At 43.6% G+C, this 12617-nt stretch overlaps 1 protein-coding gene across 1 annotated transcript in view; it reads left to right on the top strand.

Annotated features, from left to right (window-relative positions):
• The first annotated feature begins 432 nt into the window (after nt 1-432).
• The window catches only part of HERC1 (HECT and RLD domain containing E3 ubiquitin protein ligase family member 1), a 115490-nt gene continuing 103305 nt past the window's right edge, over nt 433-12617 (top strand). Inside the window, exon 1 of the mRNA XM_065641949.1 lies at nt 433-588. The gene's annotated coding sequence lies outside the window, so the exon portion shown is untranslated. The remainder of the gene's footprint in view (nt 589-12617) is intronic.

Raw genomic sequence — 12617 nt, 5'->3', positions numbered from 1 at the left:
TGGTTCGGTTTTTCCCCCCTCTCCTTCCCGCTCCAGCTGGCGCCCCTGCTGTGCGCGCCTGTCCCCAGCAGGGGGCGCAGGTGCGGATCGGGCCCTCCCCGCGGGGGCGCTCGCGCCTCCCGCCCTCCCCGCGCGCGGCGGCCGCCGCTCCCTCAGCGCTGCCCCGGGGCGCGGGTCGTGGCGCGTCCTGCCGCGGCGGCGGGCGGCTGAGGGAGCCGGGAGGGCGGCTCCGCGCCGGGGGAGCGGGCTCGGAGCTGTTCGGAGCCGCCTCACGGCTGCGGAGAGAGCGGGGGCCGCCGGCGCACCAGGGACCGTTATTCCCCTCAGCTCAGGTGGCGCCCGCTGCCGGCGCGGGCGGCCGGGGTGGGGTGGGGTTGGGTCGGGGTGAGCTCCCGGGGAACGCCGGTCAGCATGGCGGTGCCGGGGGGAGCGCGGAGCCGCTGTCGCCGCAGCAGCCGGCAGCCCGGTGGCCGGAGCGGCCCGGCCGGGCTGCCGTGAGCCACCCGCTGAAGAGAGCGCGAAGGACGGCGATGGGCCGCGCTCCTTCCCGGGGAGCCAGCTCCGTGTCCCGCGGCCCCGGGGAGTGAGGTGAGTGAACTCCCAGCGCTGCTCCCGCTGTTACTGCCTCTGCTCTGGGCTCTCTCACTCCATTTACTGTCCATCTGCTGGCTTTCAGTAAGAGGTATTTTTCCTGTCCACATTTGTATGTAGATCAGGTGTAGGTGACGGGGAAAAAAACAGAGATATATTTAACAGTGTTCATTTGAGCATTTATTTTAGCTATTTTCTGTATGGTTACTGTGAATTGTCCGACATTCTTCATATATTTCACTTAAAGGTCTACTCTGTTTTCGCATAAACCTCAACACTTGATCAACCTCAGTGCCTGAGCAGTAGGTAGTGTGTTCATTTCGGCACGCAGGTTTCAGTGAGAAGAGCTAAAAGCGGTGGTGGGGCAGGCACACCTCACCGTTGGGCAGGGACGAAGTGGTACAGCAGCACTCGGCCAGCTGGGGCAGGAAAACTGCCCTGCTCATGGGGATGGCCAGAGCTGAGCTCCAGCTGCGGGACCAGCTGTGCTGCTGGGGCTCGGGGGCAGAGGTTTGGTCTGGAGGCAGAGCTTGTGGGGAGCTGAGAACATCAAGGTTTCAGGCGTGCAAGAAGTCACGGGTATCTTTGGAATGAGCTGGCTGTTATTTTTGAGGGGTCGGGTGAAGAGTCTGTCAGGGAGCATCAGCTTTTTACAGCCCTTTGCTACAATGTGTTACCACCACTCTCAGAAGTGTAACATTTTTCTATCCCACTTGCAACTGTGCTCAGTTACAGGCCATTTTAGGGTGGGAGGTATGTGCTCAACAAGTCTGGTAAGCAAAATTGTGTTAGGTCTGGAATTCTCCTAGTGTGACTTTTTAAAGAGGTAAACGGCCGGTGCTCCTTGACACGAAGAATCTGAGTGGCAGTACAGTTTGGGGTGGGGAAAACGAGGAAAGAAAGCTGCTGTGGGAAGATACAGCTTTTTCCAGACCACAGTCAGAGAAACCTGGGTAATTCTGCTTGCAGTAGGAGGGGGACCTGTGTTTTCTGCCTGCAGAGATGTCGCATAGTTGCACGCAGTGAGGCTGAGCCAGGTCTGTCTGTCAGCTTCTGCTCTCTGGAGCCGTAACTGCTTGTTTCCTTCCTGTAGTTTCTTTTCCAGTTAGCTAGTATCTACGTTGCAAAACTGATTTCCTGGGTCTCAGTGGTCAGAATCAATTGATGTAACCTTCCTTTGCTTTGAAAGCTGAGGCCATTTAGCCTGCAACGTTATGTGCTTTTAGTGCATTTTAAGCTAAAAATATAATACATAAAGCATTCTTGTGTGGCTTGTGGCTACCCGAGTTCTCACCTTTTCGCAGATGAGAGCCCTGATCACTGTGGTAAAAAACAATGTTCACTCCTTTGGTCTGAGCAACCTCTAAGTGCTGTATGCAATACAGAAGCAGCAGCACCTCTTGCAGGTGTGTTGAATGGAAGACTTGACCTTCCCCACAGGAGAAGGTTGGTGCCTGATTCTAGAGGACAGTTCAGGGCTGCCTCCAAAGACACGCAGGCACTTTTCCACGGTCCAGTACAGCACCGAAGGAAAGGAGCCTTGAAGAAGAGTTAGGTGTCAGATATGCTTTTTTTTCCTCAGCTTCTCCTTCTGTCTTTCTAGGGCAGTTCCACATTCATTGCACTGCTGCTGGGAATGGCTAACTTCAGGGAATACAGAGGGAGTATAGGTGCTTTCTGCCAGCTCGAGATGGAAGGTGGGAGTTTAAGTGCTTACTAGATAATGACTGAAGGGCTTACTCAGCCCTACCCATCCTCCTCCTGTTTTTGTGGCAAAGCATAGACCTGTGGCCCATCAAAGTGCCACGCTACAGCCTGTTCTTTTCAACCAGTGAACTTTCTTGCAAGGAGGGTTTGTCTTTGCCCTTTAGCAGGGGAAGGAATGATTGGGAGAGGCAGGAATTTGCTTTCCTTCATGCTGGCTGATTCTGGATGTGAACTGTTAATGTAAAAGGGATCTCAGAGACTCAGTTGACAGCTACTGCAATGGTAGGCTCGTTGCAGTCTGGAGCCCTCTTAGGAAAGTGTCATCAGCTGTTTTAATTGTTGCTTTTCCTCTTTGGCTAGTAAGTGTGACCTTCCTTACCAGTCACAGCATTTGAAGGGCGTGGGGGTGCTGCAGTAGTAATTTATTGTTACTCTGTGAGTCATCTAGGACCCATTAATTACGGAAATCTTTTTCTATCATGTTTAGAATGATTTGAAACCTATGACAGGGTGCTGAAAAGCAGTTGAAAAGAGTTACGTGGGGTTTTTTTGTGGTGCTGAAAAGCATTCAGTGTCTTTCAGGAATGACACCTCTAGCTGTTCAGCTTTAACCTGGTGTAGTAGTAGGTCACTGCACTTAGTACCTAAGATATTCTAGGTCAAAAGCTCCACTTCACCTAGACCCACACTACAGGGACTGCAAGATTATTCTTCAGTCTTTGTTTCATGGGTTTTTAATGTACTTCAGCGAGCGGGCAGTTTGTTGAGTATGCTGATTGAGTAATTGTAGAATTGCACTAAGTGTTGTGAACATTAGCACATCTCAAAGTTGTTGTTTTGTTTTAGCGGAAAAGTTCTCCCAGCCTCCCAAACATGGGTGGGATGCACCTGAGGTGACATAGACTACGTGCTGGAGATAGCTTTATCAACAAGACCCATATGTTCATAAGGAAAATCTACCAGCTTACAGTTTTCATAAAATCGTGTGAAAAAAAGTGATGCAGTTTTCATGCAAATGAAAAGTTTGGTTTTGCAGCATAAGTGCCAAGGAGATGGAAAATGTAAATTCGATGGATATGTTCTACTTAGGAATATATATGATGTATATAATATAGTACAGGATGGCTTGGTGCAGATGGGACAGGGGATGTAGGGCCTTCTGTAAGAATATCTGGAAGGAGAAGACCCCTGAACAAACTCTCTAGGAAACAGAATGAAGATAAACATGCTAGTACGCTTTTCTAAATCAAACATAAAGTATGTTTTCAAGACCATGTGCGTTCCTTTTTCACTGTCTGTATTTGAAGTTCTTGCTCTCTTCTTCCTACAGCAGCTTTCTTGTCTTGTTCTCCTCACCCCAAACTGTACTTCCACTCAGTTTTTTCATTTCAAGGAGCACTGGGACTTATCTGTCACATTGGGAGAATTCCAGATGTTCATTCTCTTCATTTTAAAAGTCCTTTTAAGAGGCTACAGACTTACAAATGTGACTGAGATTTTTTTTTTCCCATTAGTGATGAATATAATGTTTATTCTGTTTAATGGCCTTTGCTCCACTGAGTGAAGCAAATCCTAATGGACTGTTCAGATGGGTTCCACTTTGGAGAAGTTCAGGTAACAGAAAGTTACATGGGCCAAAGAAACACATGGGGTAATACAGACTGTTTCACCACTGGATGTCATGCCTGGCCTGCCTGTCTCAGTTTAGAACTATCTATGCAAACAATTGATGGTCTGTGCTAAAGGTAGACAAAGCAGGGTGTACTCAGACCACTGAATGTATCTGCTACTAGAAAACTGTCCTAACAAAAAAAGAGGGAAATAAGTCTCTTCTGACCATTTCAACCTGAAATAAAAACAAAATGGTACCTGAATGTGACAAAAATGGCAATGCTACCTGCAGATTCGCGATGTGACTTTCAGAAACTTTTGGGCAGGCAATGCATGGTCTTCATGACAAAGTCTGCACTGCAGGTCTGTCATGCCCCAGCTTCAAGCAATTTCTGTAATTAACATTAATTAAAATACTTATGGCCTGCTGTGATCTGAAGCGTCTGTCTCTCCCTTTGTCAGCTGTTGTTACTGCTGATGTATAACCATGTGCTTGACCTTTAATAAACTTCACAGTGCGTGGGCTGCAGGAACTTTGAAAGACCCTGGGCAGAACAGGGTTAATCTGGGAGACGCGGATCAGCGGTCTGGCCCCAGCCGGTGAGTTTTAGAAAGGACAATGACTGACCAGCCCTTGATAGTGTTTTTGCTGACGCTGGAGCTTCTTAGAAAACATGCTGAAAAATCCCAGGGCTGAGTTCCAGGGGTTGCTGACGGCTGTTCGCAAGTTGCTATATGTATCTCAGGGACGTGATTCATTGCATACAGCTGAAGCAACTGTATGCCTTTGCTGTAGTGGTGCTCATTAGGGAGGAAGCTTTTTCTGCCCCTAAAAGATTATATAATGGACAGGACATTGAAGGGGAAGCAGCTGACAAGATATTACATGTTTGCAAGGTATTATTTACCTGCAAGTGGCAGATAGGTACTCTTCTGAGGCTGTGGTGGATGTAATGATTCCTTCTCCTCCTGTCGCCAGTTCTGCCAAGTGTAGCTTGGAAGTAACAGAGTGACGAGACTCTTATTGTTCCAAATAGCACTGTCCTCTGACAGAAGGCCTCCAGCCGTGGGGCTTTGGGTTCAACCAGATAACAGGACTGACTTGGAAGGAGTCCTTCAGGCTCCAGAGCGGTGGAATGAGCTTAGTGAGGCTTTCCTGGAAAACTGATAGAACACATGGCCCTAAATCACTGCAAACCAATCTGATTCCTTTTCACTTCACTGCTCATGGGTAATACACATGGTACCAACTCATACTGTGTGTTATACCTGTACTAAGACCTGATAGTGCATTGTAAGAGGCGCTTTCCCTCTTGAATCTCAGCACCTGAATTCAAGACTGATAAGGCAGTTAACGAATTTTTAATTTTCTTATTTTTGTGGGGGAGTTTAATTAAGCCATTGTATAGTAAGTATTATTAAGAGAGTTAGCTAAAGTGTTCTTTCTCTTGGCCTCGTGTAGTATCAGTGTCTTTCTCAGTCTACTTTGAAACTAATTAAGCCTACCTGAGGTGATGTGCAGTAATTAAGAAAAAATATATCTAGGCTTGAGGGCATAACACACCAAATGACAAGACAAGCTGCAGTGTATAGTCATCCTGGGACTGTGCTGAGGAAAGAGCACCTGATCAAAATAAGACTGACAAAAATAGCTGCTTTTTACAGTATGCACTCTCTGCAGTAAAACTGAGGCCCAGGGAAGGCAGGCATTCTGATGTGACTGGATCCAGTGTTCTGGTTGTGGACAGGGAGTTGATGCTCACCTGACAAGTATGCAAGAATCAGGAGTGATTTGTTCTGATTTAAGTGCAATTTCTCATCAAAAATGATGTGTGGTCACATAGGAATGGTATGAGTAAGTGATCAGTGGTAATGAAAAAAATGTTGGTGTGATAACAACAACAACAAAAAAATCTGTCTTTCATTAGGAAATAAGACTGGATCTACAAGCCTTCAATTATAAAAACCAGCAAACCTAGTTTGATATTGAGATGCAGTAAGGCCTGGTTCATTTAGACATGATCGTGAAACCCTCTTTAGAAATACATTCTGAATTTCAGTTTTAGAAATCCTATTCTAGTGGTTTCTTTAGTAGTGAAAAGCCTTGGATTCTGATGTGATAAAATTGCAAACTTGGTAGATTCTGCATCCTTACAATTGTTTTCTCTTTACTTAGAAGCACTAAACGGGTCTGCAAAGCAACAAGCCAAGACTCTTGAGGTAATCGTTAAGTGAATGCTGGCCAGCCAGCATGATGGCAATGTGTCTTGAATGTTTCTGAACTTGAATGGGCTTTCAACTTGTTGGAACATGTCGTTTGCTTGTTTTTGCTGATAAGTGCCGATAATGCAGGAATTAACAGCAGGGTACAAAGCAGAAAACCCTGAAGTGGTTAACTGTGTACAGCTCAAATCAATGTCCTAGCTTTATGTTGCTGGGGTTGTTATTTTAAGTTGGGTCATTTTTTTCCCAGCTCCAAGTATACAGAAGAAGGATAATGGTCTGACTCAGGCTTATTGAAAGGTTGTTTGTTATCAGAGGCGTCGTATTAGTACAACTCGATGTATTTGGATACAGTAGCAGCCTTCACCTGTAAGAAGATGTGTATCTTAGTGGTCTACTTGCTTACACTTGCGTACTTGTAAAGCATGGCAAAAAACGTGTATTTTAATCCTTATATTATGCACAATATTAGAAAAGACCTTCCTTGTGAATTGGTCATGCATATCATGAGTTCTAATTTCCTTGACATGGCCAGTTGGGAAGCTTTTCGTTTGGGACATTTTTTTCTGAATTCTTAAAATAATTTGTACTGTTGCACTTGCTTACATTAGAAGAAACTTCTTTAAAATTTCAAGCCTCTGACCTGCTTGGGAACCAAAATGTGTGAATGGCTCAGTTTGAAGGGAAAAGAATAGTGAAAATAAGATTAGAAGCAATTAATGTGTGTGGACAGATGCTCATTTTGTTACAGTGAATGTCAAATTACTTGTTTCTCAAGTGTGACATTGGATTCATGCTTCTGCATGGTCTCTGGGCAAAACATGTATTAAACTTGCTCTAAGCCTTCAGAATATATAGTAAAACTTCTCAGAAGAAATGGAAACTGTTTTTTGAAATTGAGCAAAATGAACTTCCGGCATTCTCATGGGAAGCTTAGAATCAGTTGAAAAGCCAGTTTTCCATATTGAATCAATATTAACGTTTGTTTGATATCAACTTAAGATGCTTTATTTGGTAACAAAGGAAAACGAATAATATGTTTAAATGTTCTTTCAAACAGGTTTTATTTCCCCCTGGCCTCATATGCATTCTTGTGTTTGAAGCAGTTTTGCTTATCAACTCCCTAGAGAACTTGAACAAAAGATTACATAAAAGTTTTCTAAAAAAAAAAAAAGTTTATGAACCCCCCAAATTTTAAAATGTTAGAAAATTATGAAAAGTTAAAAAATATTACGTGCTTTTCCAATAATTTTTGTTACGCAACAAAATTCAATAATCAAGCTTCATAATTCATAATCAAGCTTCCATAATGTTTGTGTGCAATAGAGTTATCCTCTGCTTAATGGCTATTTACAACTATTGCCAGCCAAAAGAAAGGCCACATTAATGTCTTAGTATCGTTCTAACTGCATGAGGTAAAGATTTTCTCTGCTCTGTTGAAATAAGACCGTTACTTAAACTCTTCTTAGGCACTGCAGGTCATGCCAGATGTGTGTGGTTTGCACTCGGCCACATGCTGATTCTTAAGTAGCTTGGAAGTGATACACCATTTTTTATTTTCTTTTGTTCAGTAAAAATGTAAATAGGATTGCGATTTTAAGGGCAGTTAGTTTAGACAGAGTTTGTGTACATCTGCAAGACATTAGTGAAGACCTCTTTATATCCAAATGCTGAAGGTCGGTGGAGCAGAGACATAATAAAAGTTTGCTTGGTTTTCCAATATCTTAGCTAATTAAAACATAAAAGAACCTAGCAAATTTGTTATAGTATTCTGCTTAAAATCTCATACCATGACTGTAACCATGGTATCTGAGCACCTTCTCATCACGGACAGCTTTCTTAATGGTGTGAAATATCCTCTTAAGGATTAGCAAGAAACTGATCAACTGGACTTTTCGTGTCACCTAGGTTCTTGCTCAGAAAAATCCCTGATGTTCATGGAAAGAATTGCAGTCATGCTTATTTTTAAATAGAGGCTTAAAATCTTCTTGAACTGTAACTTCAGAAGAAGTTAAGTTTCTGATCACCTTGATACAGAATTCCCTGGTCTGGGAAGCTACTGTTAATTTGCTAGGTGTTACTTTTGTTCTCTGCTTCAGCATCCTAAAATATTACATAACATTGTGGTTTTGGAGGTGCCCCATCTTTGACACGACGTAAAGCTGCAGTCCTGCCGCTGTATGGCTATTTTCTAAGCATAGCTGTTGGCTGTGGCAGGCTGGCCGGGTTCCCATTCCAGTAATTGCTTTTGGCATGCCTGGGCTGTGCCCTGCTGCTTCAATGGGAGGCAATGTCTGCCTTTTGTTTCCTTCCCTTCCCTATATTGTCCTGTTCCCATGTCACGTTTGTATGTAAAACTATTGCACAGCGCAGCCTGATTCCTCATGCTGTAAAAACCATTATTTTCAGATGGAGAAGAACATTGAGAATTGAATTAAAAGCCTGGCCTTGAGCGCTCTGAGGGGTGGGATCATGCCTCTGTTCCAGATGCTCTTCTAAAGGATCTTTGACCTGTGCTGCTCTGTCTCTCCATTTAGATCTAAGCGTCTCTGGCCTTCTTTGCAAAGTCTGAAAATCCTCCTCAGCAGCCTGCTTCAAGGGAAGAGCTCTTCCCATTGCTGTGGACTTTCTATCTGCCTTGCCGCAATTTAGGCATGGCTGTTGATCCTGGGGCGTGTTAGAGCAGCCAGGAATGGAACAAGCACTGATTTGAAGCTTCAATATCCCATATTGGTACCTGGAAAGATGGACAGGCAGGTACCGTCCCTCCTGCCCTCCCTGTTGCTTCCCTCTTGTTTCACCGTATCGTCTTCGTGTTCCACGTACGTGATGGCCTAACCTGTTTTCCAGTGCTCACTCTGGCACAGCTTCATCCCAGTAATTCCCTGGTAGGGGATAAGGCCATAAAATAAACCCAGAGGGCTGGGGGAGTGCAAGGACATGTCCCGGCACAGGGTTTCTGCTCCAGACTTGCCAATAGTGGAAAAACAGTAATCAGATAATACTTCTGGGCTGAAGGATGTATTATGTCCAGGAGCCTCCTCTTTGCCCAGGCCACCGTGACTATATTTCTGCTTACAGGCAGGGTGTAGGTGATCACGGTTTCTTTCACTATTCACACCAGTGTATTTATAAAAGTTGGTCAGTGTTACAATATCATGTGTTACAATATCATGTGTTACATGCTTCATACTTCAGTTCTGCTCCTGGGAAGAGGAGTGAAAGGTTTTTAATGCTGCTTTCTGTATGATCATGGAATTAAATTGATTCAACACTATCTCCCTAGAACTTGAGATAGTACATTTGGAGAAAATTAAAAAGTAAATGTATGTAGGATGGAATTTTAACTGAATTTGTTGTTGTGTATTTGTCTGGCTCTTTTTTTAATTTGCCTTTTTTTTGATAATAGTTTTACTGGCTCTTATCCATTTTCATAATCCTCCTTGTGGAATCTTTACATTATTTTAAAAAAATTATTATTATTGCTCCATTTGTGCTTATAACAGCACTTAAAACCAAACATCACACAACATTAAGAAGCTATTCTAGCCATGTTCAGCTTGTATTAGCTCAGACCTCCCACCGTAGCCGTGCTGTTCTGCTGGAAGCTGCTGACCTGCATCAATGGAGTGCATGTTGCTGCAGCTGCTGGTGAGATCTGATACGAGGGGACCGGCTCTGAAGATAGACTGTGGCTCTGGTTTTAGCACACTCAGTCCAGCCGGTACTTTCTCTGAGATTTCACTCTGAAATGAAGAGGAGAAATTTGAGAGTTGCCGAGATGAGCAGCTTGTCCCCAAGAATTGAAGGAAAAACCGCTATGAGAAGTAGTTCCCACTGGACTCTACATATTGTTCAGAAATATGTCTCCAAAATCTGCCTGTAAGTTGGAGGAGTGGGTAAGGGTCAGGATAAGTGGGCTGGTATGCGGATTGGCCATAAAATGGCCCGTAAGGATGTTTGACCAGGATTGCATAGGCTGTGTGGCCGCAATGCTCCGGTGCCCGTGCCTGGGTGCTCTGCTGTCACCTTGTCCTCAGCTCGGCAGGGCCTTTCGGGAGACGAACACTCCTGCTGTTTGGCAAGGAGGAAAAATAGGCAGCTTGAGGGAATTAAAAATAACAGAGAGAAAAACCTGTTCAGTAATCAGCTGAATGCTGAGGAGGAGGATCAAATGGAGTGGAGCCAGCCATATGTGTTTGCCCCTCAGCGCAGCATTTGAGCCTGGGGATTGATTATACCACATCCTGAACGTGTGACCAAGCAAATGCTTCTCCTTACAAGAGAAGGTACAGTTAAAGAAAGAATAACATTTCACCATTTACCTGCTAGACCTGCTTAAAAGTGTTTATGGTAGGATTTTATTGGCTTTTTCGTTTCTAGAAAAATTGGGAAAAAAAGGTCTCAGTCATCAAGTAAGCTGTTTGCACACAAATTACAGTTTGTCGCAAATTATTGGCTGGCTTCTCGCCTCTTCCTCCTTGCTGCTTATTCCTCTCTCCCAGCCTGGCAGGACACTTCTGCTCTCCAGTCATATAATTCAAAAAGTACTACCCATTGTGAGCAGGTATTGCAATTTAGCATCTCCAGCTAAGTGGACAGAATATGTCTTTCAGTGTTGTTGGTAAGTGCAGTTGTAAAGAGAGTCATGTGTCTCGAACCAATAGTGCAAGAACGGGAGATGGAAATACATGCCTCTGTACTGATGCCAGTGGCATCGATCCTAGTCCTTTACCAGCATAAGTAGGTTGGAAAAGACATTATTACCCCCGAATGAACACAATTTTTGGTCTTTTACTAACTTGTTAATTGGCTGAAGTGTTTATTAGTGTTTTGCAATATAGATGCTTCAGCTCTTTTCTGGGTGATTTAGGGCTGAATTAGCTATGGCAAAGAGGAAATACCTGTTGGTTGCTCTGTGATTCTGTCTGTCAAGTCCAGGGTTTCATGGCACACACAAATCCAGATGCCCGTGGGCTGGACCTTTGGGCTTTTGGGTTAAACCTTGGAGTTGGGTTGTGGAGACTGGAGCCGTATTCCCGGCTCTACTCCAAGCTGTACCATGAAACTCCAGGATAGCCTTGGAAAAGTTGCTTTTTTTACCTCCGTGAAATTAAGATGTTGTTAGAGCTCCATGTGAAAGATTTATTTCCAGTATTCATTTTGAAAGTGACCTTTATATTTCCACGTCTCTTTTGTGCGTGGGCACTTTCCTCAGCAGCGGTAAGGTGTTGCAGTGGTAGCAGCCCCGAAGCTGTGTGGGACAGAAAAAAATCAAGGCGCGAGCTTCACCAGGCTCTTTCTAAAAAGACCAGTAAGAGCAGGGGTTTTCTTATATTAATGTCAGGGAACATGCTGAGCTGGAACACAACCTGCCCTAGACATACTGGGACGAGATGATTATCCTATTTATACCTTATGTTTTCCCCACCTAAGGGAAAGATGATTCCTTTTAAAAAACATTTTGATATCTCATAGTGAAAGGTGCACAAGGGTATTATTTGTGTTGTGGCGCTTGCTGGAAAAAAATCGAAGGCACAAACAAATGGAATGAGAGGAAATGTGAAAACAATGGGAAGAGAAAAACTGCTTTTCGCCTTACAGAGTAGTCATTGATTCATGAAAGCAGAAGGATAATTCCTCATTGTACAGCTTTCAGACAACAGTTAGAATATTCACTTCCAGTTAAAGACTAGAAAAATATCAATGAACTGACAGAAGCCAAAGAAAAGTTACTAATAAAAAAAAAAAGTAAGGGAACTGGAGGAATAACTAATAGGAAAAGAGGAAAAAAATAGTTTAGCAAACTGGTGGAATGGAACATGAGCAAGGAGGTGACATGACTGTCAGTTGGAAAAGATGATAAACTCAGAAAGGAATGAAGTGCTTTTGTATGTAGCTCAGGTTCAGAAAAGGACTTTTGAGATGAAAATAGAGGTGGTGTTCTTCCCAAAACCCATTTTTTGGGGGAAAATGTTTTTTAATCTGAGGAATGATCTCCTAGAGAAAATGGAAGAAGCCATTATTTTTAAGAATGCTAAACACTGCAGTAGAATATGCCGCACAGACAAGGTGTTTTACAATATCTTTCAGGCCCTCAGGGTTCATGTGGCTCGGTGGTGTTTGAGTGCTGTTAGTTTTGAGGATAGCTTTACCATTTTTATGCATCTGTATTCCACAAAGAAAAGAAAATCACAACTGTAAAGAAATGCTTCTTTTCCTAGGCTTAATATTTATTAATGACGTCTATAAAATAAATGCTGTATTGTGACTTAAAAAGCTAAATGCCTCTTGCTGAAAGAAATCATGCGTAGGATCTTGCGTGGAACAATTGTGGTATGGTAATATTTTGCATTTGTGAGTAATTTGAAAGCAAGTTATACATCTAACTAGTAGCATTTTGCCCATTTCGGAGAGGAATAAAGAAGAAGGGGACTTACTCAAGGTCAGATGGCCTCAATGAAAAAAATGGAAGATCTCTGCTT

The sequence above is a fragment of the Caloenas nicobarica genome, chromosome 10, assembly GCF_036013445.1.
Source record: "Caloenas nicobarica isolate bCalNic1 chromosome 10, bCalNic1.hap1, whole genome shotgun sequence".
NCBI lineage: Eukaryota > Metazoa > Chordata > Aves > Columbiformes > Columbidae > Caloenas > Caloenas nicobarica.
This window is presented reverse-complemented; position numbering and strand designations above follow the sequence as displayed.